Source organism: Phalangium opilio, unplaced genomic scaffold, assembly GCF_054372755.1.
Source record: "Phalangium opilio isolate 3A_F unplaced genomic scaffold, DU_Popi_V2 ptg000070l_1, whole genome shotgun sequence".
NCBI lineage: Eukaryota > Metazoa > Arthropoda > Arachnida > Opiliones > Phalangiidae > Phalangium > Phalangium opilio.
In genome coordinates this window covers 399,111-418,003 of record NW_028324182.1, presented here as the reverse complement: position 1 = coordinate 418,003, position 18,893 = coordinate 399,111, and the positions used below count along the sequence as shown (strand labels likewise).

At 38.3% G+C, this 18,893-nt stretch overlaps 49 non-coding genes and 25 pseudogenes across 49 annotated transcripts; all 74 read left to right on the top strand.

Moving 5' to 3' along the window:
• The first annotated feature begins 137 nt into the window (after nucleotides 1–137).
• Nucleotides 138–256, top strand: LOC149660170 (5S ribosomal RNA). The gene has a single exon (XR_016369740.1). It is a non-coding gene; the product is annotated as a 5S ribosomal RNA (ribosomal RNA).
• Nucleotides 257–393: 137 nt separating this feature from the next.
• Nucleotides 394–512, top strand: LOC149660169 (5S ribosomal RNA; annotated as a pseudogene).
• A 137-nt stretch (nucleotides 513–649) lies between these two features.
• LOC149660168 (5S ribosomal RNA) lies at nucleotides 650–768 on the top strand. The gene has a single exon (XR_016369607.1). It is a non-coding gene; the product is annotated as a 5S ribosomal RNA (ribosomal RNA).
• A 137-nt stretch (nucleotides 769–905) lies between these two features.
• On the top strand, nucleotides 906–1,024 carry LOC149660167 (5S ribosomal RNA). Its single transcript, XR_016369384.1, has one exon. It is a non-coding gene; the product is annotated as a 5S ribosomal RNA (ribosomal RNA).
• Nucleotides 1,025–1,161: 137 nt separating this feature from the next.
• LOC149660166 (5S ribosomal RNA) lies at nucleotides 1,162–1,280 on the top strand. The gene has a single exon (XR_016369381.1). It is a non-coding gene; the product is annotated as a 5S ribosomal RNA (ribosomal RNA).
• Nucleotides 1,281–1,416: 136 nt separating this feature from the next.
• LOC149660165 (5S ribosomal RNA) lies at nucleotides 1,417–1,535 on the top strand (annotated as a pseudogene).
• A 137-nt stretch (nucleotides 1,536–1,672) lies between these two features.
• Nucleotides 1,673–1,791, top strand: LOC149660164 (5S ribosomal RNA). Its single transcript, XR_016369379.1, has one exon. It is a non-coding gene; the product is annotated as a 5S ribosomal RNA (ribosomal RNA).
• A 137-nt stretch (nucleotides 1,792–1,928) lies between these two features.
• Nucleotides 1,929–2,047, top strand: LOC149660163 (5S ribosomal RNA). Its single transcript, XR_016369739.1, has one exon. It is a non-coding gene; the product is annotated as a 5S ribosomal RNA (ribosomal RNA).
• A 137-nt stretch (nucleotides 2,048–2,184) lies between these two features.
• On the top strand, nucleotides 2,185–2,303 carry LOC149660162 (5S ribosomal RNA). Its single transcript, XR_016369610.1, has one exon. It is a non-coding gene; the product is annotated as a 5S ribosomal RNA (ribosomal RNA).
• Nucleotides 2,304–2,440: 137 nt separating this feature from the next.
• LOC149660161 (5S ribosomal RNA) lies at nucleotides 2,441–2,559 on the top strand (annotated as a pseudogene).
• A 137-nt stretch (nucleotides 2,560–2,696) lies between these two features.
• On the top strand, nucleotides 2,697–2,815 carry LOC149660160 (5S ribosomal RNA). The gene has a single exon (XR_016369811.1). It is a non-coding gene; the product is annotated as a 5S ribosomal RNA (ribosomal RNA).
• Nucleotides 2,816–2,952: 137 nt separating this feature from the next.
• LOC149660159 (5S ribosomal RNA) lies at nucleotides 2,953–3,071 on the top strand (annotated as a pseudogene).
• Nucleotides 3,072–3,208: 137 nt separating this feature from the next.
• On the top strand, nucleotides 3,209–3,327 carry LOC149660158 (5S ribosomal RNA). The gene has a single exon (XR_016369606.1). It is a non-coding gene; the product is annotated as a 5S ribosomal RNA (ribosomal RNA).
• A 137-nt stretch (nucleotides 3,328–3,464) lies between these two features.
• On the top strand, nucleotides 3,465–3,583 carry LOC149660157 (5S ribosomal RNA). Its single transcript, XR_016369809.1, has one exon. It is a non-coding gene; the product is annotated as a 5S ribosomal RNA (ribosomal RNA).
• Nucleotides 3,584–3,720: 137 nt separating this feature from the next.
• On the top strand, nucleotides 3,721–3,839 carry LOC149660156 (5S ribosomal RNA; annotated as a pseudogene).
• Nucleotides 3,840–3,976: 137 nt separating this feature from the next.
• On the top strand, nucleotides 3,977–4,095 carry LOC149660155 (5S ribosomal RNA). Its single transcript, XR_016369738.1, has one exon. It is a non-coding gene; the product is annotated as a 5S ribosomal RNA (ribosomal RNA).
• A 137-nt stretch (nucleotides 4,096–4,232) lies between these two features.
• Nucleotides 4,233–4,351, top strand: LOC149660154 (5S ribosomal RNA; annotated as a pseudogene).
• Nucleotides 4,352–4,488: 137 nt separating this feature from the next.
• Nucleotides 4,489–4,607, top strand: LOC149660153 (5S ribosomal RNA). The gene has a single exon (XR_016369605.1). It is a non-coding gene; the product is annotated as a 5S ribosomal RNA (ribosomal RNA).
• Nucleotides 4,608–4,744: 137 nt separating this feature from the next.
• LOC149660152 (5S ribosomal RNA) lies at nucleotides 4,745–4,863 on the top strand. The gene has a single exon (XR_016369377.1). It is a non-coding gene; the product is annotated as a 5S ribosomal RNA (ribosomal RNA).
• A 137-nt stretch (nucleotides 4,864–5,000) lies between these two features.
• Nucleotides 5,001–5,119, top strand: LOC149660151 (5S ribosomal RNA). The gene has a single exon (XR_016369375.1). It is a non-coding gene; the product is annotated as a 5S ribosomal RNA (ribosomal RNA).
• A 136-nt stretch (nucleotides 5,120–5,255) lies between these two features.
• On the top strand, nucleotides 5,256–5,374 carry LOC149660150 (5S ribosomal RNA; annotated as a pseudogene).
• Nucleotides 5,375–5,511: 137 nt separating this feature from the next.
• On the top strand, nucleotides 5,512–5,630 carry LOC149660149 (5S ribosomal RNA). Its single transcript, XR_016369374.1, has one exon. It is a non-coding gene; the product is annotated as a 5S ribosomal RNA (ribosomal RNA).
• A 137-nt stretch (nucleotides 5,631–5,767) lies between these two features.
• Nucleotides 5,768–5,886, top strand: LOC149660148 (5S ribosomal RNA). Its single transcript, XR_016369737.1, has one exon. It is a non-coding gene; the product is annotated as a 5S ribosomal RNA (ribosomal RNA).
• A 137-nt stretch (nucleotides 5,887–6,023) lies between these two features.
• On the top strand, nucleotides 6,024–6,142 carry LOC149660147 (5S ribosomal RNA). The gene has a single exon (XR_016369599.1). It is a non-coding gene; the product is annotated as a 5S ribosomal RNA (ribosomal RNA).
• Nucleotides 6,143–6,279: 137 nt separating this feature from the next.
• LOC149660146 (5S ribosomal RNA) lies at nucleotides 6,280–6,398 on the top strand (annotated as a pseudogene).
• Nucleotides 6,399–6,535: 137 nt separating this feature from the next.
• Nucleotides 6,536–6,654, top strand: LOC149660145 (5S ribosomal RNA). The gene has a single exon (XR_016369808.1). It is a non-coding gene; the product is annotated as a 5S ribosomal RNA (ribosomal RNA).
• Nucleotides 6,655–6,791: 137 nt separating this feature from the next.
• LOC149660144 (5S ribosomal RNA) lies at nucleotides 6,792–6,910 on the top strand (annotated as a pseudogene).
• A 137-nt stretch (nucleotides 6,911–7,047) lies between these two features.
• LOC149660143 (5S ribosomal RNA) lies at nucleotides 7,048–7,166 on the top strand. The gene has a single exon (XR_016369604.1). It is a non-coding gene; the product is annotated as a 5S ribosomal RNA (ribosomal RNA).
• Nucleotides 7,167–7,303: 137 nt separating this feature from the next.
• Nucleotides 7,304–7,422, top strand: LOC149660142 (5S ribosomal RNA). Its single transcript, XR_016369372.1, has one exon. It is a non-coding gene; the product is annotated as a 5S ribosomal RNA (ribosomal RNA).
• Nucleotides 7,423–7,559: 137 nt separating this feature from the next.
• On the top strand, nucleotides 7,560–7,678 carry LOC149660141 (5S ribosomal RNA). The gene has a single exon (XR_016369370.1). It is a non-coding gene; the product is annotated as a 5S ribosomal RNA (ribosomal RNA).
• A 136-nt stretch (nucleotides 7,679–7,814) lies between these two features.
• On the top strand, nucleotides 7,815–7,933 carry LOC149660140 (5S ribosomal RNA; annotated as a pseudogene).
• A 137-nt stretch (nucleotides 7,934–8,070) lies between these two features.
• LOC149660139 (5S ribosomal RNA) lies at nucleotides 8,071–8,189 on the top strand. The gene has a single exon (XR_016369367.1). It is a non-coding gene; the product is annotated as a 5S ribosomal RNA (ribosomal RNA).
• Nucleotides 8,190–8,326: 137 nt separating this feature from the next.
• Nucleotides 8,327–8,445, top strand: LOC149660138 (5S ribosomal RNA). Its single transcript, XR_016369736.1, has one exon. It is a non-coding gene; the product is annotated as a 5S ribosomal RNA (ribosomal RNA).
• Nucleotides 8,446–8,582: 137 nt separating this feature from the next.
• Nucleotides 8,583–8,701, top strand: LOC149660137 (5S ribosomal RNA). Its single transcript, XR_016369588.1, has one exon. It is a non-coding gene; the product is annotated as a 5S ribosomal RNA (ribosomal RNA).
• A 137-nt stretch (nucleotides 8,702–8,838) lies between these two features.
• Nucleotides 8,839–8,957, top strand: LOC149660136 (5S ribosomal RNA; annotated as a pseudogene).
• Nucleotides 8,958–9,094: 137 nt separating this feature from the next.
• On the top strand, nucleotides 9,095–9,213 carry LOC149660135 (5S ribosomal RNA). Its single transcript, XR_016369366.1, has one exon. It is a non-coding gene; the product is annotated as a 5S ribosomal RNA (ribosomal RNA).
• A 137-nt stretch (nucleotides 9,214–9,350) lies between these two features.
• Nucleotides 9,351–9,469, top strand: LOC149660134 (5S ribosomal RNA). Its single transcript, XR_016369644.1, has one exon. It is a non-coding gene; the product is annotated as a 5S ribosomal RNA (ribosomal RNA).
• Nucleotides 9,470–9,606: 137 nt separating this feature from the next.
• Nucleotides 9,607–9,725, top strand: LOC149660133 (5S ribosomal RNA). The gene has a single exon (XR_016369576.1). It is a non-coding gene; the product is annotated as a 5S ribosomal RNA (ribosomal RNA).
• Nucleotides 9,726–9,862: 137 nt separating this feature from the next.
• On the top strand, nucleotides 9,863–9,981 carry LOC149660132 (5S ribosomal RNA). The gene has a single exon (XR_016369365.1). It is a non-coding gene; the product is annotated as a 5S ribosomal RNA (ribosomal RNA).
• A 137-nt stretch (nucleotides 9,982–10,118) lies between these two features.
• Nucleotides 10,119–10,237, top strand: LOC149660131 (5S ribosomal RNA). The gene has a single exon (XR_016369807.1). It is a non-coding gene; the product is annotated as a 5S ribosomal RNA (ribosomal RNA).
• Nucleotides 10,238–10,374: 137 nt separating this feature from the next.
• Nucleotides 10,375–10,493, top strand: LOC149660130 (5S ribosomal RNA; annotated as a pseudogene).
• A 137-nt stretch (nucleotides 10,494–10,630) lies between these two features.
• LOC149660129 (5S ribosomal RNA) lies at nucleotides 10,631–10,749 on the top strand. The gene has a single exon (XR_016369564.1). It is a non-coding gene; the product is annotated as a 5S ribosomal RNA (ribosomal RNA).
• A 137-nt stretch (nucleotides 10,750–10,886) lies between these two features.
• On the top strand, nucleotides 10,887–11,005 carry LOC149660128 (5S ribosomal RNA). Its single transcript, XR_016369363.1, has one exon. It is a non-coding gene; the product is annotated as a 5S ribosomal RNA (ribosomal RNA).
• A 137-nt stretch (nucleotides 11,006–11,142) lies between these two features.
• Nucleotides 11,143–11,261, top strand: LOC149660127 (5S ribosomal RNA). The gene has a single exon (XR_016369806.1). It is a non-coding gene; the product is annotated as a 5S ribosomal RNA (ribosomal RNA).
• A 137-nt stretch (nucleotides 11,262–11,398) lies between these two features.
• LOC149660126 (5S ribosomal RNA) lies at nucleotides 11,399–11,517 on the top strand (annotated as a pseudogene).
• Nucleotides 11,518–11,654: 137 nt separating this feature from the next.
• Nucleotides 11,655–11,773, top strand: LOC149660125 (5S ribosomal RNA; annotated as a pseudogene).
• A 137-nt stretch (nucleotides 11,774–11,910) lies between these two features.
• LOC149660124 (5S ribosomal RNA) lies at nucleotides 11,911–12,029 on the top strand. The gene has a single exon (XR_016369553.1). It is a non-coding gene; the product is annotated as a 5S ribosomal RNA (ribosomal RNA).
• A 137-nt stretch (nucleotides 12,030–12,166) lies between these two features.
• LOC149660123 (5S ribosomal RNA) lies at nucleotides 12,167–12,285 on the top strand. Its single transcript, XR_016369361.1, has one exon. It is a non-coding gene; the product is annotated as a 5S ribosomal RNA (ribosomal RNA).
• Nucleotides 12,286–12,422: 137 nt separating this feature from the next.
• Nucleotides 12,423–12,541, top strand: LOC149660122 (5S ribosomal RNA). The gene has a single exon (XR_016369805.1). It is a non-coding gene; the product is annotated as a 5S ribosomal RNA (ribosomal RNA).
• A 137-nt stretch (nucleotides 12,542–12,678) lies between these two features.
• LOC149660121 (5S ribosomal RNA) lies at nucleotides 12,679–12,797 on the top strand (annotated as a pseudogene).
• Nucleotides 12,798–12,934: 137 nt separating this feature from the next.
• LOC149660120 (5S ribosomal RNA) lies at nucleotides 12,935–13,053 on the top strand. Its single transcript, XR_016369603.1, has one exon. It is a non-coding gene; the product is annotated as a 5S ribosomal RNA (ribosomal RNA).
• Nucleotides 13,054–13,190: 137 nt separating this feature from the next.
• Nucleotides 13,191–13,309, top strand: LOC149660119 (5S ribosomal RNA; annotated as a pseudogene).
• Nucleotides 13,310–13,446: 137 nt separating this feature from the next.
• On the top strand, nucleotides 13,447–13,565 carry LOC149660118 (5S ribosomal RNA). Its single transcript, XR_016369499.1, has one exon. It is a non-coding gene; the product is annotated as a 5S ribosomal RNA (ribosomal RNA).
• A 137-nt stretch (nucleotides 13,566–13,702) lies between these two features.
• On the top strand, nucleotides 13,703–13,821 carry LOC149660117 (5S ribosomal RNA; annotated as a pseudogene).
• A 137-nt stretch (nucleotides 13,822–13,958) lies between these two features.
• LOC149660116 (5S ribosomal RNA) lies at nucleotides 13,959–14,061 on the top strand (annotated as a pseudogene).
• A 122-nt stretch (nucleotides 14,062–14,183) lies between these two features.
• Nucleotides 14,184–14,302, top strand: LOC149660115 (5S ribosomal RNA). The gene has a single exon (XR_016369769.1). It is a non-coding gene; the product is annotated as a 5S ribosomal RNA (ribosomal RNA).
• A 137-nt stretch (nucleotides 14,303–14,439) lies between these two features.
• On the top strand, nucleotides 14,440–14,558 carry LOC149660114 (5S ribosomal RNA). The gene has a single exon (XR_016369735.1). It is a non-coding gene; the product is annotated as a 5S ribosomal RNA (ribosomal RNA).
• Nucleotides 14,559–14,695: 137 nt separating this feature from the next.
• Nucleotides 14,696–14,814, top strand: LOC149660113 (5S ribosomal RNA). Its single transcript, XR_016369755.1, has one exon. It is a non-coding gene; the product is annotated as a 5S ribosomal RNA (ribosomal RNA).
• Nucleotides 14,815–14,951: 137 nt separating this feature from the next.
• LOC149660112 (5S ribosomal RNA) lies at nucleotides 14,952–15,070 on the top strand. The gene has a single exon (XR_016369804.1). It is a non-coding gene; the product is annotated as a 5S ribosomal RNA (ribosomal RNA).
• A 137-nt stretch (nucleotides 15,071–15,207) lies between these two features.
• LOC149660111 (5S ribosomal RNA) lies at nucleotides 15,208–15,326 on the top strand (annotated as a pseudogene).
• A 137-nt stretch (nucleotides 15,327–15,463) lies between these two features.
• Nucleotides 15,464–15,566, top strand: LOC149660110 (5S ribosomal RNA; annotated as a pseudogene).
• A 122-nt stretch (nucleotides 15,567–15,688) lies between these two features.
• LOC149660109 (5S ribosomal RNA) lies at nucleotides 15,689–15,807 on the top strand. The gene has a single exon (XR_016369768.1). It is a non-coding gene; the product is annotated as a 5S ribosomal RNA (ribosomal RNA).
• Nucleotides 15,808–15,944: 137 nt separating this feature from the next.
• LOC149660108 (5S ribosomal RNA) lies at nucleotides 15,945–16,063 on the top strand. The gene has a single exon (XR_016369734.1). It is a non-coding gene; the product is annotated as a 5S ribosomal RNA (ribosomal RNA).
• A 137-nt stretch (nucleotides 16,064–16,200) lies between these two features.
• Nucleotides 16,201–16,319, top strand: LOC149660107 (5S ribosomal RNA). Its single transcript, XR_016369742.1, has one exon. It is a non-coding gene; the product is annotated as a 5S ribosomal RNA (ribosomal RNA).
• A 137-nt stretch (nucleotides 16,320–16,456) lies between these two features.
• LOC149660106 (5S ribosomal RNA) lies at nucleotides 16,457–16,575 on the top strand. The gene has a single exon (XR_016369803.1). It is a non-coding gene; the product is annotated as a 5S ribosomal RNA (ribosomal RNA).
• Nucleotides 16,576–16,712: 137 nt separating this feature from the next.
• Nucleotides 16,713–16,831, top strand: LOC149660105 (5S ribosomal RNA; annotated as a pseudogene).
• A 137-nt stretch (nucleotides 16,832–16,968) lies between these two features.
• On the top strand, nucleotides 16,969–17,071 carry LOC149660104 (5S ribosomal RNA; annotated as a pseudogene).
• A 122-nt stretch (nucleotides 17,072–17,193) lies between these two features.
• LOC149660103 (5S ribosomal RNA) lies at nucleotides 17,194–17,312 on the top strand. Its single transcript, XR_016369767.1, has one exon. It is a non-coding gene; the product is annotated as a 5S ribosomal RNA (ribosomal RNA).
• A 137-nt stretch (nucleotides 17,313–17,449) lies between these two features.
• Nucleotides 17,450–17,568, top strand: LOC149660102 (5S ribosomal RNA). The gene has a single exon (XR_016369733.1). It is a non-coding gene; the product is annotated as a 5S ribosomal RNA (ribosomal RNA).
• Nucleotides 17,569–17,705: 137 nt separating this feature from the next.
• On the top strand, nucleotides 17,706–17,824 carry LOC149660101 (5S ribosomal RNA). Its single transcript, XR_016369731.1, has one exon. It is a non-coding gene; the product is annotated as a 5S ribosomal RNA (ribosomal RNA).
• Nucleotides 17,825–17,961: 137 nt separating this feature from the next.
• Nucleotides 17,962–18,080, top strand: LOC149660100 (5S ribosomal RNA; annotated as a pseudogene).
• A 137-nt stretch (nucleotides 18,081–18,217) lies between these two features.
• On the top strand, nucleotides 18,218–18,336 carry LOC149660099 (5S ribosomal RNA; annotated as a pseudogene).
• A 137-nt stretch (nucleotides 18,337–18,473) lies between these two features.
• LOC149660098 (5S ribosomal RNA) lies at nucleotides 18,474–18,576 on the top strand (annotated as a pseudogene).
• Nucleotides 18,577–18,698: 122 nt separating this feature from the next.
• On the top strand, nucleotides 18,699–18,817 carry LOC149660097 (5S ribosomal RNA). Its single transcript, XR_016369765.1, has one exon. It is a non-coding gene; the product is annotated as a 5S ribosomal RNA (ribosomal RNA).
• Nucleotides 18,818–18,893: the final 76 nt, after the last annotated feature.

Below are 18,893 nucleotides of genomic sequence, written 5' to 3'. Positions count from 1 at the left end.
TTTTCACTTTTTTTTCCTCTTTTAAATTCCTATAGATATGAAAAAAGCAAACATATTTTCTTTTTGTTATTGTTTTAAAAAGATGAAGGTCAATTTGTCTCACTTAATTTAAATTCGAATTATTATCTAGCACTCTCGGCAACGGCCATATCACGCTGAAAACACCGGTTCTCGTCCGATCACCGAAGTTAAGAAGCGTCGAGCGCAGTCAGTACTTGGGAGGGAGACCACATAGGAACACTGCGTGCCGTTGGCTTTTTCACTTTTTTTTCCTCTTTTAAATTCCAATAGATATGAAAAAAGCAAACATATTTTCTTTTTGTTATTGTTTTAAAAAGATGAAGGTCAATTTGTCTCACTTAATTTAAATTCGAATTATTATCTAGCACTCTCGGCAACGGCTATATCACGCTGAAAACACCGGTTCTCGTCCGATCACCGAAGTTAAGAAGCGTCGAGCGCAGTCAGTACTTGGGAGGGAGACCACATAGGAACACTGCGTGCCGTTGGCTTTTTCACTTTTTTTTCCTCTTTTAAATTCCAATAGATATGAAAAAAGCAAACATATTTTCTTTTTGTTATTGTTTTAAAAAGATGATGGTTAATTTGTCTCACTTAATTTAAATTCGAATTATTATCTAGCACTCTCGGCAACGGCCATATCACGCTGAAAACACCGGTTCTCGTCGGATCACCGAAGTTAAGCAGCGTCGAGCGCAGTCAGTACTTGGGAGGGAGACCACTTAGGAACACTGCGTGCCGTTGGCTTTTTCACTTTTTATTCCTCTTTTAAATTCCAATAGATATGAAAAAAGCCAACATATTTTCTTTTTGTTATTGTTTTAAAAAGATGAAGGTTAATTTGTCTCACTTAATTTAAATTCGAATTATTAAATAGCACTCTCGGCAACGGCCATATCACGCTGAAAACACCGGTTCTCGTCCGATCACCGAAGTTAAGCAGCGTCGAGCGCAGTCAGTACTTGGGAGGGAGACCACTTAGGAACACTGCGTGCCGTTGGCTTTTTCACTTTTTTTTCCTCTTTTAAATTCCTATAGATATGAAAAAAGCAAACATATTTTCTTTTTGTTATTGTTTTAAAAAGATGAAGGTCAATTTGTCTCACTTAATTTAAATTCGAATTATTATCTAGCACTCTCGGCAACGGCCATATCACGCTGAAAACACCGGTTCTCGTCCGATCACCGAAGTTAAGCAGCGTCGAGCGCAGTCAGTACTTGGGAGGGAGACCACTTAGGAACACTGCGTGCCGTTGGCTTTTTCACTTTTTTTCCTCTTTTAAATTCCAATAGATATGAAAAAAGCAAACATATTTTCTTTTTGTTATTGTTTTAAAAAGATGATGGTTAATTTGTCTCACTTAATTTAAATTCGAATTATTATCTAGCACTCTCGGCAACGGCCATATCACGCTGAAAACACCGGTTCTCGTCCGATCACCGAAGTTAAGAAGCGTCGAGCACAGTCAGTACTTGGGAGGGAGACCACTTAGGAACACTGCGTGCCGTTGGCTTTTTCTCTTTTTTTTCCTTTTTTAAATTCCAATAGATATGAAAAAAGCAAACATATTTTCTTTTTGTTATTGTTTTAAAAAGATGAAGGTTAATTTGTCTCACTTAATTTAAATCTGAATTATTATCTAGCACTCTCGGCAACGGCCATATCACGCTGAAAACACCGGTTCTCGTCCGATCACCGAAGTTAAGCAGCGTCGAGCGCAGTCAGTACTTGGGAGGGAGACCACTTAGGAACACTGCGTGCCGTTGGCTTTTTCACTTTTTTTTCCTCTTTTAAATTCCTATAGATATGAAAAACGCAAACATATTTTCTTTTTGTTATTGTTTTAAAAAGATGAAGGTCAATTTGTCTCACTTAATTTAAATTCGAATTATTAAATAGCACTCTCGGCAACGGCCATATCACGCTGAAAACACCGGTTCTCGTCCGATCACCGAAGTTAAGAAGCGTCGAGCGCAGTCAGTACTTGGGAGGGAGACCACATAGGAACACTGCGTGCCGTTGGCTTTTTCACTTTTTTTTCCTCTTTTAAATTCCAATAGATATGAAAAAAGCAAACATATTTTCTTTTTGTTATTGTTTTAAAAAGATGATGGTTAATTTGTCTCACTTAATTTAAATTCGAATTATTATCTAGCACTCTCGGCAACGGCCATATCACGCTGAAAACACCGGTTCTCGTCCGATCACCGAAGTTAAGCAGCGTCGAGCGCAGTCAGTACTTGGGAGGGAGACCACATAGGAACACTGCGTGCCGTTGGCTTTTTCACTTTTTTTTCCTCTTTTAAATTCCAATAGATATGAAAAAAGCAAACATATTTTCTTTTTGTTATTGTTTTAAAAAGATGATGGTTAATTTGTCTCACTTAATTTAAATTCGAATTATTATCTAGCACTCTCGGCAACGGCCATATCACGCTGAAAACACCGGTTCTCGTCCGATCACCGAAGTTAAGAAGCGTCGAGCACAGTCAGTACTTGGGAGGGAGACCACTTAGGAACACTGCGTGCCGTTGGCTTTTTCTCTTTTTTTTCCTTTTTTAAATTCCAATAGATATGAAAAAAGCAAACATATTTTCTTTTTGTTATTGTTTTAAAAAGATGAAGGTTAATTTGTCTCACTTAATTTAAATCTGAATTATTATCTAGCACTCTCGGCAACGGCCATATCACGCTGAAAACACCGGTTCTCGTCCGATCACCGAAGTTAAGAAGCGTCGAGCGCAGTCAGTACTTGGGAGGGAGACCACTTAGGAACACTGCGTGCCGTTGGCTTTTTCACTTTTTTTTCCTCTTTTAAATTCCTATAGATATGAAAAAAGCAAACATATTTTCTTTTTGTTATTGTTTTAAAAAGATGAAGGTCAATTTGTCTCACTTAATTTAAATTCGAATTATTAAATAGCACTCTCGGCAACGGCTATATCACGCTGAAAACACCGGTTCTCGTCCGATCACCGAAGTTAAGAAGCGTCGAGCGCAGTCAGTACTTGGGAGGGAGACCACATAGGAACACTGCGTGCCGTTGGCTTTTTCACTTTTTTTTCCTCTTTTAAATTCCAATAGATATGAAAAAAGCAAACATATTTTCTTTTTGTTATTGTTTTAAAAAGATGATGGTTAATTTGTCTCACTTAATTTAAATTCGAATTATTATCTAGCACTCTCGGCAACGGCCATATCACGCTGAAAACACCGGTTCTCGTCGGATCACCGAAGTTAAGCAGCGTCGAGCGCAGTCAGTACTTGGGAGGGAGACCACTTAGGAACACTGCGTGCCGTTGGCTTTTTCACTTTTTATTCCTCTTTTAAATTCCAATAGATATGAAAAAAGCCAACATATTTTCTTTTTGTTATTGTTTTAAAAAGATGAAGGTTAATTTGTCTCACTTAATTTAAATCTGAATTATTATCTAGCACTCTCGGCAACGGCCATATCACGCTGAAAACACCGGTTCTCGTCCGATCACCGAAGTTAAGAAGCGTCGAGCGCAGTCAGTACTTGGGAGGGAGACCACTTAGGAACACTGCGTGCCGTTGGCTTTTTCACTTTTTTTTCCTCTTTTAAATTCCTATAGATATGAAAAAAGCAAACATATTTTCTTTTTGTTATTGTTTTAAAAAGATGAAGGTCAATTTGTCTCACTTAATTTAAATTCGAATTATTAAATAGCACTCTCGGCAACGGCTATATCACGCTGAAAACACCGGTTCTCGTCCGATCACCGAAGTTAAGAAGCGTCGAGCGCAGTCAGTACTTGGGAGGGAGACCACATAGGAACACTGCGTGCCGTTGGCTTTTTCACTTTTTTTTCCTCTTTTAAATTCCAATAGATATGAAAAAAGCAAACATATTTTCTTTTTGTTATTGTTTTAAAAAGATGATGGTTAATTTGTCTCACTTAATTTAAATTCGAATTATTATCTAGCACTCTCGGCAACGGCCATATCACGCTGAAAACACCGGTTCTCGTCCGATCACCGAAGTTAAGAAGCGTCGAGCGCAGTCAGTACTTGGGAGGGAGACCACATAGGAACACTGCGTGCCGTTGGCTTTTTCACTTTTTTTTCCTCTTTTAAATTCCAATAGATATGAAAAAAGCAAACATATTTTCTTTTTGTTATTGTTTTAAAAAGATGAAGGTCAATTTGTCTCACTTAATTTAAATTCGAATTATTATCTAGCACTCTCGGCAACGGCTATATCACGCTGAAAACACCGGTTCTCGTCCGATCACCGAAGTTAAGAAGCGTCGAGCGCAGTCAGTACTTGGGAGGGAGACCACATAGGAACACTGCGTGCCGTTGGCTTTTTCACTTTTTTTTCCTCTTTTAAATTCCAATAGATATGAAAAAAGCAAACATATTTTCTTTTTGTTATTGTTTTAAAAAGATGATGGTTAATTTGTCTCACTTAATTTAAATTCGAATTATTATCTAGCACTCTCGGCAACGGCCATATCACGCTGAAAACACCGGTTCTCGTCGGATCACCGAAGTTAAGCAGCGTCGAGCGCAGTCAGTACTTGGGAGGGAGACCACTTAGGAACACTGCGTGCCGTTGGCTTTTTCACTTTTTATTCCTCTTTTAAATTCCAATAGATATGAAAAAAGCCAACATATTTTCTTTTTGTTATTGTTTTAAAAAGATGAAGGTTAATTTGTCTCACTTAATTTAAATTCGAATTATTAAATAGCACTCTCGGCAACGGCCATATCACGCTGAAAACACCGGTTCTCGTCCGATCACCGAAGTTAAGCAGCGTCGAGCGCAGTCAGTACTTGGGAGGGAGACCACTTAGGAACACTGCGTGCCGTTGGCTTTTTCACTTTTTTTTCCTCTTTTAAATTCCTATAGATATGAAAAAAGCAAACATATTTTCTTTTTGTTATTGTTTTAAAAAGATGAAGGTCAATTTGTCTCACTTAATTTAAATTCGAATTATTATCTAGCACTCTCGGCAACGGCCATATCACGCTGAAAACACCGGTTCTCGTCCGATCACCGAAGTTAAGCAGCGTCGAGCGCAGTCAGTACTTGGGAGGGAGACCACTTAGGAACACTGCGTGCCGTTGGCTTTTTCACTTTTTTTCCTCTTTTAAATTCCAATAGATATGAAAAAAGCAAACATATTTTCTTTTTGTTATTGTTTTAAAAAGATGATGGTTAATTTGTCTCACTTAATTTAAATTCGAATTATTATCTAGCACTCTCGGCAACGGCCATATCACGCTGAAAACACCGGTTCTCGTCCGATCACCGAAGTTAAGAAGCGTCGAGCACAGTCAGTACTTGGGAGGGAGACCACTTAGGAACACTGCGTGCCGTTGGCTTTTTCTCTTTTTTTTCCTTTTTTAAATTCCAATAGATATGAAAAAAGCAAACATATTTTCTTTTTGTTATTGTTTTAAAAAGATGAAGGTTAATTTGTCTCACTTAATTTAAATCTGAATTATTATCTAGCACTCTCGGCAACGGCCATATCACGCTGAAAACACCGGTTCTCGTCCGATCACCGAAGTTAAGCAGCGTCGAGCGCAGTCAGTACTTGGGAGGGAGACCACTTAGGAACACTGCGTGCCGTTGGCTTTTTCACTTTTTTTTCCTCTTTTAAATTCCTATAGATATGAAAAACGCAAACATATTTTCTTTTTGTTATTGTTTTAAAAAGATGAAGGTCAATTTGTCTCACTTAATTTAAATTCGAATTATTAAATAGCACTCTCGGCAACGGCCATATCACGCTGAAAACACCGGTTCTCGTCCGATCACCGAAGTTAAGAAGCGTCGAGCGCAGTCAGTACTTGGGAGGGAGACCACATAGGAACACTGCGTGCCGTTGGCTTTTTCACTTTTTTTTCCTCTTTTAAATTCCAATAGATATGAAAAAAGCAAACATATTTTCTTTTTGTTATTGTTTTAAAAAGATGATGGTTAATTTGTCTCACTTAATTTAAATTCGAATTATTATCTAGCACTCTCGGCAACGGCCATATCACGCTGAAAACACCGGTTCTCGTCCGATCACCGAAGTTAAGCAGCGTCGAGCGCAGTCAGTACTTGGGAGGGAGACCACATAGGAACACTGCGTGCCGTTGGCTTTTTCACTTTTTTTTCCTCTTTTAAATTCCAATAGATATGAAAAAAGCAAACATATTTTCTTTTTGTTATTGTTTTAAAAAGATGATGGTTAATTTGTCTCACTTAATTTAAATTCGAATTATTATCTAGCACTCTCGGCAACGGCCATATCACGCTGAAAACACCGGTTCTCGTCCGATCACCGAAGTTAAGAAGCGTCGAGCACAGTCAGTACTTGGGAGGGAGACCACTTAGGAACACTGCGTGCCGTTGGCTTTTTCTCTTTTTTTTCCTTTTTTAAATTCCAATAGATATGAAAAAAGCAAACATATTTTCTTTTTGTTATTGTTTTAAAAAGATGAAGGTTAATTTGTCTCACTTAATTTAAATCTGAATTATTATCTAGCACTCTCGGCAACGGCCATATCACGCTGAAAACACCGGTTCTCGTCCGATCACCGAAGTTAAGAAGCGTCGAGCGCAGTCAGTACTTGGGAGGGAGACCACTTAGGAACACTGCGTGCCGTTGGCTTTTTCACTTTTTTTTCCTCTTTTAAATTCCTATAGATATGAAAAAAGCAAACATATTTTCTTTTTGTTATTGTTTTAAAAAGATGAAGGTCAATTTGTCTCACTTAATTTAAATTCGAATTATTAAATAGCACTCTCGGCAACGGCTATATCACGCTGAAAACACCGGTTCTCGTCCGATCACCGAAGTTAAGAAGCGTCGAGCGCAGTCAGTACTTGGGAGGGAGACCACATAGGAACACTGCGTGCCGTTGGCTTTTTCACTTTTTTTTCCTCTTTTAAATTCCAATAGATATGAAAAAAGCAAACATATTTTCTTTTTGTTATTGTTTTAAAAAGATGATGGTTAATTTGTCTCACTTAATTTAAATTCGAATTATTATCTAGCACTCTCGGCAACGGCCATATCACGCTGAAAACACCGGTTCTCGTCGGATCACCGAAGTTAAGCAGCGTCGAGCGCAGTCAGTACTTGGGAGGGAGACCACTTAGGAACACTGCGTGCCGTTGGCTTTTTCACTTTTTATTCCTCTTTTAAATTCCAATAGATATGAAAAAAGCCAACATATTTTCTTTTTGTTATTGTTTTAAAAAGATGAAGGTTAATTTGTCTCACTTAATTTAAATTCGAATTATTAAATAGCACTCTCGGCAACGGCCATATCACGCTGAAAACACCGGTTCTCGTCCGATCACCGAAGTTAAGCAGCGTCGAGCGCAGTCAGTACTTGGGAGGGAGACCACTTAGGAACACTGCGTGCCGTTGGCTTTTTCACTTTTTTTTCCTCTTTTAAATTCCTATAGATATGAAAAAAGCAAACATATTTTCTTTTTGTTATTGTTTTAAAAAGATGAAGGTCAATTTGTCTCACTTAATTTAAATTCGAATTATTATCTAGCACTCTCGGCAACGGCCATATCACGCTGAAAACACCGGTTCTCGTCCGATCACCGAAGTTAAGCAGCGTCGAGCGCAGTCAGTACTTGGGAGGGAGACCACTTAGGAACACTGCGTGCCGTTGGCTTTTTCACTTTTTTTCCTCTTTTAAATTCCAATAGATATGAAAAAAGCAAACATATTTTCTTTTTGTTATTGTTTTAAAAAGATGATGGTTAATTTGTCTCACTTAATTTAAATTCGAATTATTATCTAGCACTCTCGGCAACGGCCATATCACGCTGAAAACACCGGTTCTCGTCCGATCACCGAAGTTAAGAAGCGTCGAGCACAGTCAGTACTTGGGAGGGAGACCACTTAGGAACACTGCGTGCCGTTGGCTTTTTCTCTTTTTTTTCCTTTTTTAAATTCCAATAGATATGAAAAAAGCAAACATATTTTCTTTTTGTTATTGTTTTAAAAAGATGAAGGTTAATTTGTCTCACTTAATTTAAATCTGAATTATTATCTAGCACTCTCGGCAACGGCCATATCACGCTGAAAACACCGGTTCTCGTCCGATCACCGAAGTTAAGCAGCGTCGAGCGCAGTCAGTACTTGGGAGGGAGACCACTTAGGAACACTGCGTGCCGTTGGCTTTTTCACTTTTTTTTCCTCTTTTAAATTCCTATAGATATGAAAAACGCAAACATATTTTCTTTTTGTTATTGTTTTAAAAAGATGAAGGTCAATTTGTCTCACTTAATTTAAATTCGAATTATTAAATAGCACTCTCGGCAACGGCCATATCACGCTGAAAACACCGGTTCTCGTCCGATCACCGAAGTTAAGAAGCGTCGAGCGCAGTCAGTACTTGGGAGGGAGACCACATAGGAACACTGCGTGCCGTTGGCTTTTTCACTTTTTTTTCCTCTTTTAAATTCCAATAGATATGAAAAAAGCAAACATATTTTCTTTTTGTTATTGTTTTAAAAAGATGATGGTTAATTTGTCTCACTTAATTTAAATTCGAATTATTATCTAGCACTCTCGGCAACGGCCATATCACGCTGAAAACACCGGTTCTCGTCCGATCACCGAAGTTAAGCAGCGTCGAGCGCAGTCAGTACTTGGGAGGGAGACCACATAGGAACACTGCGTGCCGTTGGCTTTTTCACTTTTTTTTCCTCTTTTAAATTCCAATAGATATGAAAAAAGCAAACATATTTTCTTTTTGTTATTGTTTTAAAAAGATGATGGTTAATTTGTCTCACTTAATTTAAATTCGAATTATTATCTAGCACTCTCGGCAACGGCCATATCACGCTGAAAACACCGGTTCTCGTCCGATCACCGAAGTTAAGAAGCGTCGAGCACAGTCAGTACTTGGGAGGGAGACCACTTAGGAACACTGCGTGCCGTTGGCTTTTTCTCTTTTTTTTCCTTTTTTAAATTCCAATAGATATGAAAAAAGCAAACATATTTTCTTTTTGTTATTGTTTTAAAAAGATGAAGGTTAATTTGTCTCACTTAATTTAAATCTGAATTATTATCTAGCACTCTCGGCAACGGCCATATCACGCTGAAAACACCGGTTCTCGTCCGATCACCGAAGTTAAGCAGCGTCGAGCGCAGTCAGTACTTGGGAGGGAGACCACTTAGGAACACTGCGTGCCGTTGGCTTTTTCACTTTTTTTTCCTCTTTTAAATTCCTATAGATATGAAAAACGCAAACATATTTTCTTTTTGTTATTGTTTTAAAAAGATGAAGGTCAATTTGTCTCACTTAATTTAAATTCGAATTATTAAATAGCACTCTCGGCAACGGCCATATCACGCTGAAAACACCGGTTCTCGTCCGATCACCGAAGTTAAGAAGCGTCGAGCGCAGTCAGTACTTGGGAGGGAGACCACATAGGAACACTACGTGCCGTTGGCTTTTTCACTTTTTTTTCCTCTTTTAAATTCCAATAGATATGAAAAAAGCAAACATATTTTCTTTTTGTTATTGTTTTAAAAAGATGATGGTTAATTTGTCTCACTTAATTTAAATTCGAATTATTATCTAGCACTCTCGGCAACGGCCATATCACGCTGAAAACACCGGTTCTCGTCCGATCACCGAAGTTAAGCAGCGTCGAGCGCAGTCAGTACTTGGGAGGGAGACCACATAGGAACACTGCGTGCCGTTGGCTTTTTCACTTTTTTTTCCTCTTTTAAATTCCAATAGATATGAAAAAAGCAAACATATTTTCTTTTTGTTATTGTTTTAAAAAGATGATGGTTAATTTGTCTCACTTAATTTAAATTCGAATTATTATCTAGCACTCTCGGCAACGGCCATATCACGCTGAAAACACCGGTTCTCGTCCGATCACCGAAGTTAAGCAGCGTCGAGCGCAGTCAGTACTTGGGAGGGAGACCACTTAGGAACACTGCGTGCCGTTGGCTTTTTCACTTTTTTTTCCTCTTTTAAATTCCTATAGATATGAAAAAAGCAAACATATTTTCTTTTTGTTATTGTTTTAAAAAGATGAAGGTCAATTTGTCTCACTTAATTTAAATTCGAATTATTAAATAGCACTCTCGGCAACGGCCATATCACGCTGAAAACACCGGTTCTCGTCCGATCACCGAAGTTAAGAAGCGTCGAGCGCAGTCAGTACTTGGGAGGGAGACCACTTAGGAACACTGCGTGCCGTTGGCTTTTTCACTTTTTTTTCCTCTTTTAAATTCCTATAGATATGAAAAAAGCAAACATATTTTCTTTTTGTTATTGTTTTAAAAAGATGAAGGTCAATTTGTCTCACTTAATTTAAATTCGAATTATTAAATAGCACTCTCGGCAACGGCTATATCACGCTGAAAACACCGGTTCTCGTCCGATCACCGAAGTTAAGAAGCGTCGAGCGCAGTCAGTACTTGGGAGGGAGACCACATAGGAACACTGCGTGCCGTTGGCTTTTTCACTTTTTTTTCCTCTTTTAAATTCCAATAGATATGAAAAAAGCAAACATATTTTCTTTTTGTTATTGTTTTAAAAAGATGATGGTTAATTTGTCTCACTTAATTTAAATTCGAATTATTATCTAGCACTCTCGGCAACGGCCATATCACGCTGAAAACACCGGTTCTCGTCCGATCACCGAAGTTAAGCAGCGTCGAGCGCAGTCAGTACTTGGGAGGGAGACCACATAGGAACACTGCGTGCCGTTGGCTTTTTCACTTTTTTTTCCTCTTTTAAATTCCAATAGATATGAAAAAAGCAAACATATTTTCTTTTTGTTATTGTTTTAAAAAGATGATGGTTAATTTGTCTCACTTAATTTAAATTCGAATTATTATCTAGCACTCTCGGCAACGGCCATATCACGCTGAAAACACCGGTTCTCGTCCGATCACCGAAGTTAAGCAGCGTCGAGCGCAGTCAGTACTTGGGAGGGAGACCACTTAGGAACACTGCGTGCCGTTGGCTTTTTCACTTTTTTTTCCTCTTTTAAATTCCTATAGATATGAAAAAAGCAAACATATTTTCTTTTTGTTATTGTTTTAAAAAGATGAAGGTCAATTTGTCTCACTTAATTTAAATTCGAATTATTAAATAGCACTCTCGGCAACGGCCATATCACGCTGAAAACACCGGTTCTCGTCCGATCACCGAAGTTAAGAAGCGTCGAGCGCAGTCAGTACTTGGGAGGGAGACCACTTAGGAACACTGCGTGCCGTTGGCTTTTTCACTTTTTTTTCCTCTTTTAAATTCCTATAGATATGAAAAAAGCAAACATATTTTCTTTTTGTTATTGTTTTAAAAAGATGAAGGTCAATTTGTCTCACTTAATTTAAATTCGAATTATTAAATAGCACTCTCGGCAACGGCTATATCACGCTGAAAACACCGGTTCTCGTCCGATCACCGAAGTTAAGAAGCGTCGAGCGCAGTCAGTACTTGGGAGGGAGACCACATAGGAACACTGCGTGCCGTTGGCTTTTTCACTTTTTTTTCCTCTTTTAAATTCCAATAGATATGAAAAAAGCAAACATATTTTCTTTTTGTTATTGTTTTAAAAAGATGATGGTTAATTTGTCTCACTTAATTTAAATTCGAATTATTAAATAGCACTCTCGGCAACGGCTATATCACGCTGAAAACACCGGTTCTCGTCCGATCACCGAAGTTAAGAAGCGTCGAGCGCAGTCAGTACTTGGGAGGGAGACCACATAGGAACACTGCGTGCCGTTGGCTTTTTCACTTTTTTTTCCTCTTTTAAATTCCAATAGATATGAAAAAAGCAAACATATTTTCTTTTTGTTATTGTTTTAAAAAGATGATGGTTAATTTGTCTCACTTAATTTAAATTCGAATTATTATCTAGCACTCTCGGCAACGGCCATATCACGCTGAAAACACCGGTTCTCGTCCGATCACCGAAGTTAAGCAGCGTCGAGCGCAGTCAGTACTTGGGAGGGAGACCACATAGGAACACTGCGTGCCGTTGGCTTTTTCACTTTTTTTTCCTCTTTTAAATTCCAATAGATATGAAAAAAGCAAACATATTTTCTTTTTGTTATTGTTTTAAAAAGATGATGGTTAATTTGTCTCACTTAATTTAAATTCGAATTATTATCTAGCACTCTCGGCAACGGCCATATCACGCTGAAAACACCGGTTCTCGTCCGATCACCGAAGTTAAGCAGCGTCGAGCGCAGTCAGTACTTGGGAGGGAGACCACTTAGGAACACTGCGTGCCGTTGGCTTTTTCACTTTTTTTTCCTCTTTTAAATTCCTATAGATATGAAAAAAGCAAACATATTTTCTTTTTGTTATTGTTTTAAAAAGATGAAGGTCAATTTGTCTCACTTAATTTAAATTCGAATTATTAAATAGCACTCTCGGCAACGGCCATATCACGCTGAAAACACCGGTTCTCGTCCGATCACCGAAGTTAAGAAGCGTCGAGCGCAGTCAGTACTTGGGAGGGAGACCACTTAGGAACACTGCGTGCCGTTGGCTTTTTCACTTTTTTTTCCTCTTTTAAATTCCTATAGATATGAAAAAAGCAAACATATTTTCTTTTTGTTATTGTTTTAAAAAGATGAAGGTCAATTTGTCTCACTTAATTTAAATTCGAATTATTAAATAGCACTCTCGGCAACGGCTATATCACGCTGAAAACACCGGTTCTCGTCCGATCACCGAAGTTAAGAAGCGTCGAGCGCAGTCAGTACTTGGGAGGGAGACCACATAGGAACACTGCGTGCCGTTGGCTTTTTCACTTTTTTTTCCTCTTTTAAATTCCAATAGATATGAAAAAAGCAAACATATTTTCTTTTTGTTATTGTTTTAAAAAGATGATGGTTAATTTGTCTCACTTAATTTAAATTCGAATTATTATCTAGCACTCTCGGCAACGGCCATATCACGCTGAAAACACCGGTTCTCGTCGGATCACCGAAGTTAAGCAGCGTCGAGCGCAGTCAGTACTTGGGAGGGAGACCACTTAGGAACACTGCGTGCCGTTGGCTTTTTCACTTTTTATTCCTCTTTTAAATTCCAATAGATATGAAAAAAGCCAACATATTTTCTTTTTGTTATTGTTTTAAAAAGATGATGGTTAATTTGTCTCACTTAATTTAAATTCGAATTATTATCTAGCACTCTCGGCAACGGCCATATCACGCTGAAAACACCGGTTCTCGTCCGATCACCGAAGTTAAGAAGCGTCGAGCACAGTCAGTACTTGGGAGGGAGACCACTTAGGAACACTGCGTGCCGTTGGCTTTTTCTCTTTTTTTTCCTTTTTTAAATTCCAATAGATATGAAAAAAGCAAACATATTTTCTTTTTGTTATTGTTTTAAAAAGATGAAGGTTAATTTGTCTCACTTAATTTAAATCTGAATTATTATCTAGCACTCTCGGCAACGGCCATATCACGCTGAAAACACCGGTTCTCGTCCGATCACCGAAGTTAAGCAGCGTCGAGCGCAGTCAGTACTTGGGAGGGAGACCACTCAGGAACACTGCGTGCCGTTGGCTTTTTCACTTTTTTTTCCTCTTTTAAATTCCTATAGATATGAAAAACGCAAACATATTTTCTTTTTGTTATTGTTTTAAAAAGATGAAGGTCAATTTGTCTCACTTAATTTAAATTCGAATTATTATCTAGCACTCTCGGCAACGGCCATATCACGCTGAAAACACCGGTTCTCGTCCGATCACCGAAGTTAAGCAGCGTCGAGCGCAGTCAGTACTTGGGAGGGAGGCAACTTAGGAACACTGCGTGCCGTTGGCTTTTTCACTTTTTTTTCCTCTTTTAAATTCCAATAGATATGAAAAAAGCAAACATATTTTCTTTTTGTTATTGTTTTAAAAAGATGATGGTTAATTTGTCTCACTTAATTTAAATTCGAATTATTATTTTGCACTCTCGGCCACGGCCATATCACGCTGAAAACACCGGTTCTCGTCCGATCACCGAAGTTAAGCAGCGTCGAGCGCAGTCAGTACTTGGAAACTTTGCGTGCCGTTGGCTTTTTCACTTTTATTTCCTCTTTTAAATTCCATGAGATATGAAAAAAGCAAACATATCTTCTTTTTATTATTGATTTATAAAGATGAAGGTTAATTAAATTTGAATTATTAAATAGCACTCTCGGCAACGGCCATATCACGCTGAAAACGCCGGTTCTCGTCCGATCACCGAAGTTAAGCTGCGTCGAGCGCAGTCAGTACTTGGGAGGGAGACCACTTAGGAACACTGCGTGCCGTTGGCTTTTTAACTTTTTTTTCCTCTTTTAAATTCCTATAGATATGAAAAAAGCCAACATATTTTCTTTTTGTTATTGTTTTAAAAAGATGAAGGTCAATTTGTCTCACTTAATTTAAATTCGAATTATTAAATAGCACTCTCGGCAACGGCCATATCACGCTGAAAACACCGGTTCTCGTCCGATCACCGAAGTTAAGAAGCGTCGAGCGCAGTCAGTACTTGGGAGGGAGACCACATAGGAACACTGCGTGCCGTTGGCTTTTTCACTTTTTTTTCCTCTTTTAAATTCCAATAGATATGAAAAAAGCAAACATATTTTCTTTTTGTTATTGTTTTAAAAAGATGATGGTTAATTTGTCTCACTTAATTTAAATTCGAATTATTATCTAGCACTCTCGGCAACGGCCATATCACGCTGAAAACACCGGTTCTCGTCCGATCACCGAAGTTGAGCAGCGTCGAGCGCAGTCAGTACTTGGGAGGGAGACCACTTAGGAACACTGCGTGCCGTTGGCTTTTTCACTTTTTTTTCCTCTTTTAAATTCCTATAGATATGAAAAAAGCAAACATATTTTCTTTTTGTTATTGTTTTAAAAAGATGAAGGTCAATTTGTCTCACTTAATTTAAATTCGAATTATTAAATAGCACTCTCGGCAACGGCCATATCACGCTGAAAACACCGGTTCTCGTCCGATCACCGAAGTTAAGAAGCGTCGAGCGCAGTCAGTACTTGGGAGGGAGACCACTTAGGAACACTGCGTGCCGTTGGCTTTTTCACTTTTTTTTCCTCTTTTAAATTCCTATAGATATGAAAAAAGCAAACATATTTTCTTTTTGTTATTGTTTTAAAAAGATGAAGGTCAATTTGTCTCACTTAATTTAAATTCGAATTATTATCTAGCACTCTCGGCAACGGCCATATCACGCTGAAAACACCGGTTCTCGTCCGATCACCGAAGTTAAGCAGCGTCGAGCGCAGTCAGTACTTGGGAGGGAGGCAACTTAGGAACACTGCGTGCCGTTGGCTTTTTCACTTTTTTTTCCTCTTTTAAATTCCAATAGATATGAAAAAAGCAAACATATTTTCTTTTTGTTATTGTTTTAAAAAGATGATGGTTAATTTGTCTCACTTAATTTAAATTCGAATTATTATTTTGCTCTCTCGGCCACGGCCATATCACGCTGAAAACACCGGTTCTCGTCCGATCACCGAAGTTAAGCAGCGTCGAGCGCAGTCAGTACTTGGAAACTTTGCGTGCCGTTGGCTTTTTCACTTTTATTTCCTCTTTTAAATTCCATGAGATATGAAAAAAGCAAACATATCTTCTTTTTATTATTGATTTATAAAGATGAAGGTTAATTAAATTTGAATTATTAAATAGCACTCTCGGCAACGGCCATATCACGCTGAAAACGCCGGTTCTCGTCCGATCACCGAAGTTAAGCTGCGTCGAGCGCAGTCAGTACTTGGGAGGGAGACCACTTAGGAACACTGCGTGCCGTTGGCTTTTTAACTTTTTTTTCCTCTTTTAAATTCCTATAGATATGAAAAAAGCCAACATATTTTCTTTTTGTTATTGTTTTAAAAAGATGAAGGTCAATTTGTCTCACTTAATTTAAATTCGAATTATTAAATAGCACTCTCGGCAACGGCCATATCACGCTGAAAACACCGGTTCTCGTCCGATCACCGAAGTTAAGAAGCGTCGAGCGCAGTCAGTACTTGGGAGGGAGACCACATAGGAACACTGCGTGCCGTTGGCTTTTTCACTTTTTTTTCCTCTTTTAAATTCCAATAGATATGAAAAAAGCAAACATATTTTCTTTTTGTTATTGTTTTAAAAAGATGATGGTTAATTTATCTCACTTAATTTAAATTCGAATTATTATCTAGCACTCTCGGCAACGGCCATATCACGCTGAAAACACCGGTTCTCGTCCGATAACCGAAGTTAAGCAGCGTCGAGCGCAGTCAGTACTTGGGAGGGAGACCACTTAGGAACACTGCGTGCCGTTGGCTTTTTCACTTTTTTTTCCTCTTTTAAATTCCTATAGATATGAAAAAAGCAAACATATTTTCTTTTTGTTATTGTTTTAAAAAGATGAAGGTCAATTTGTCTCACTTAATTTAAATTCGAATTATTAAATAGCACTCTCGGCAACGGCCATATCACGCTGAAAACACCGGTTCTCGTCCGATCACCGAAGTTAAGAAGCGTCGAGCGCAGTCAGTACTTGGGAGGGAGACCACTTAGGAACACTGCGTGCCGTTGGCTTTTTCACTTTTTTTTCCTCTTTTAAATTCCTATAGATATGAAAAAAGCAAACATATTTTCTTTTTGTTATTGTTTTAAAAAGATGAAGGTCAATTTGTCTCACTTAATTTAAATTCGAATTATTATCTAGCACTCTCGGCAACGGCCATATCACGCTGAAAACACCGGTTCTCGTCCGATCACCGAAGTTAAGCAGCGTCGAGCGCAGTCAGTACTTGGGAGGGAGGCAACTTAGGAACACTGCGTGCCGTTGGCTTTTTCACTTTTTTTTCCTCTTTTAAATTCCAATAGATATGAAAAAAGCAAACATATTTTCTTTTTGTTATTGTTTTAAAAAGATGATGGTTAATTTGTCTCACTTAATTTAAATTCGAATTATTATTTTGCACTCTCGGCCACGGCCATATCACGCTGAAAACACCGGTTCTCGTCCGATCACCGAAGTTAAGCAGCGTCGAGCGCAGTCAGTACTTGGAAACTTTGCGTGCCGTTGGCTTTTTCACTTTTATTTCCTCTTTTAAATTCCATGAGATATGAAAAAAGCAAACATATCTTCTTTTTATTATTGATTTATAAAGATGAAGGTTAATTAAATTCGAATTATTAAATAGCACTCTCGGCAACGGCCATATCACGCTGAAAACGCCGGTTCTCGTCCGATCACCGAAGTTAAGCTGCGTCGAGCGCAGTCAGTACTTGGGAGGGAGACCACTTAGGAACACTGCGTGCCGTTGGCTTTTTAACTTTTTTTTCCTCTTTTAAATTCCTATAGATATGAAAAAAGCCAACATATTTTCTTTTTGTTATTGTTTTAAAAAGATGAAGGTCAATTTGTCTCACTTAATTTAAATTCGAATTATTAAATAGCACTCTCGGCAACGGCCATATCACGCTGAAAACACCGGTTCTCGTCCGATCACCGAAGTTAAGAAGCGTCGAGCGCAGTCAGTACTTGGGAGGGAGACCACATAGGAACACTGCGTGCCGTTGGCTTTTTCACTTTCTTTTCCTCTTTTAAATTCCAATAGATATGAAAAAAGCCAACATATTTTCTTTTTGTTATTGTTTTAAAAAGATGAAGGTCAATTTGTCTCACTTAATTTAAATTCGAATTATTAAATAGCACTCTCGGCAACGGCCATATCACGCTGAAAACACCGGTTCTCGTCCGATCACCGAAGTTAAGAAGCGTCGAGCGCAGTCAGTACTTGGGAGGGAGACCACATAGGAACACTGCGTGCCGTTGGCTTTTTCACTTTTTTTTCCTCTTTTAAATTCCAATAGATATGAAAAAAGCAAACATATTTTCTTTTTGTTATTGTTTTAAAAAGATGATGGTTAATTTGTCTCACTTAATTTAAATTCGAATTATTATCTAGCACTCTCGGCAACGGCCATATCACGCTGAAAACACCGGTTCTCGTACGAACACCGAAGTTGAGCAGCGTCGAGCGCAGTCAGTACTTGGGAGGGAGACCACTTAGGAACACTGCGTGCCGTTGGCTTTTTCACTTTTTTTTCCTCTTTTAAATTCCTATAGATATGAAAAAAGCAAACATATTTTCTTTTTGTTATTGTTTTAAAAAGATGAAGGTCAATTTGTCTCACTTAATTTAAATTCAAATTATTAACTAGCACTCTCGGCAACGGCCATATCACGCTGAAAACACCGGTTCTCGTCCGATCACCGAAGTTAAGCAGCGTCGAGCGCAGTCAGTACTTGGGAGGGAGGCAACTTAGGAACACTGCGTGCCGTTGGCTTTTTCACTTTTTTTTCCTCTTTTAAATTCCAATAGATATGAAAAAAGCAAACATATTTTCTTTTTGTTATTGTTTTAAAAAGATGATGGTTAATTTGTCTCACTTAATTTAAATTCGAATTATTATTTTGCACTCTCGGCCACGGCCATATCACGCTGAAAACACCGGTTCTCGTCCGATCACCGAAGTTAAGCAGCGTCGAGCGCAGTCAGTACTTGGAAACTTTGCGTGCCGTTGGCTTTTTCACTTTTATTTCCTCTTTTAAATTCCATGAGATATGAAAAAAGCAAACATATCTTCTTTTTATTATTGATTTATAAAGATGAAGGTTAATTAAATTCGAATTATTAAATAGCACTCTCGGCAACGGCCATATCACGCTGAAAACGCCGGTTCTCGTCCGATCACCGAAGTTAAGCTGCGTCGAGCGCAGTCAGTACTTGGGAGGGAGACCACTTAGGAACACTGCGTGCCGTTGGCTTTTTAACTTTTTTTTCCTCTTTTAAATTCCTATAGATATGAAAAAAGCCAACATATTTTCTTTTTGTTATTGTTTT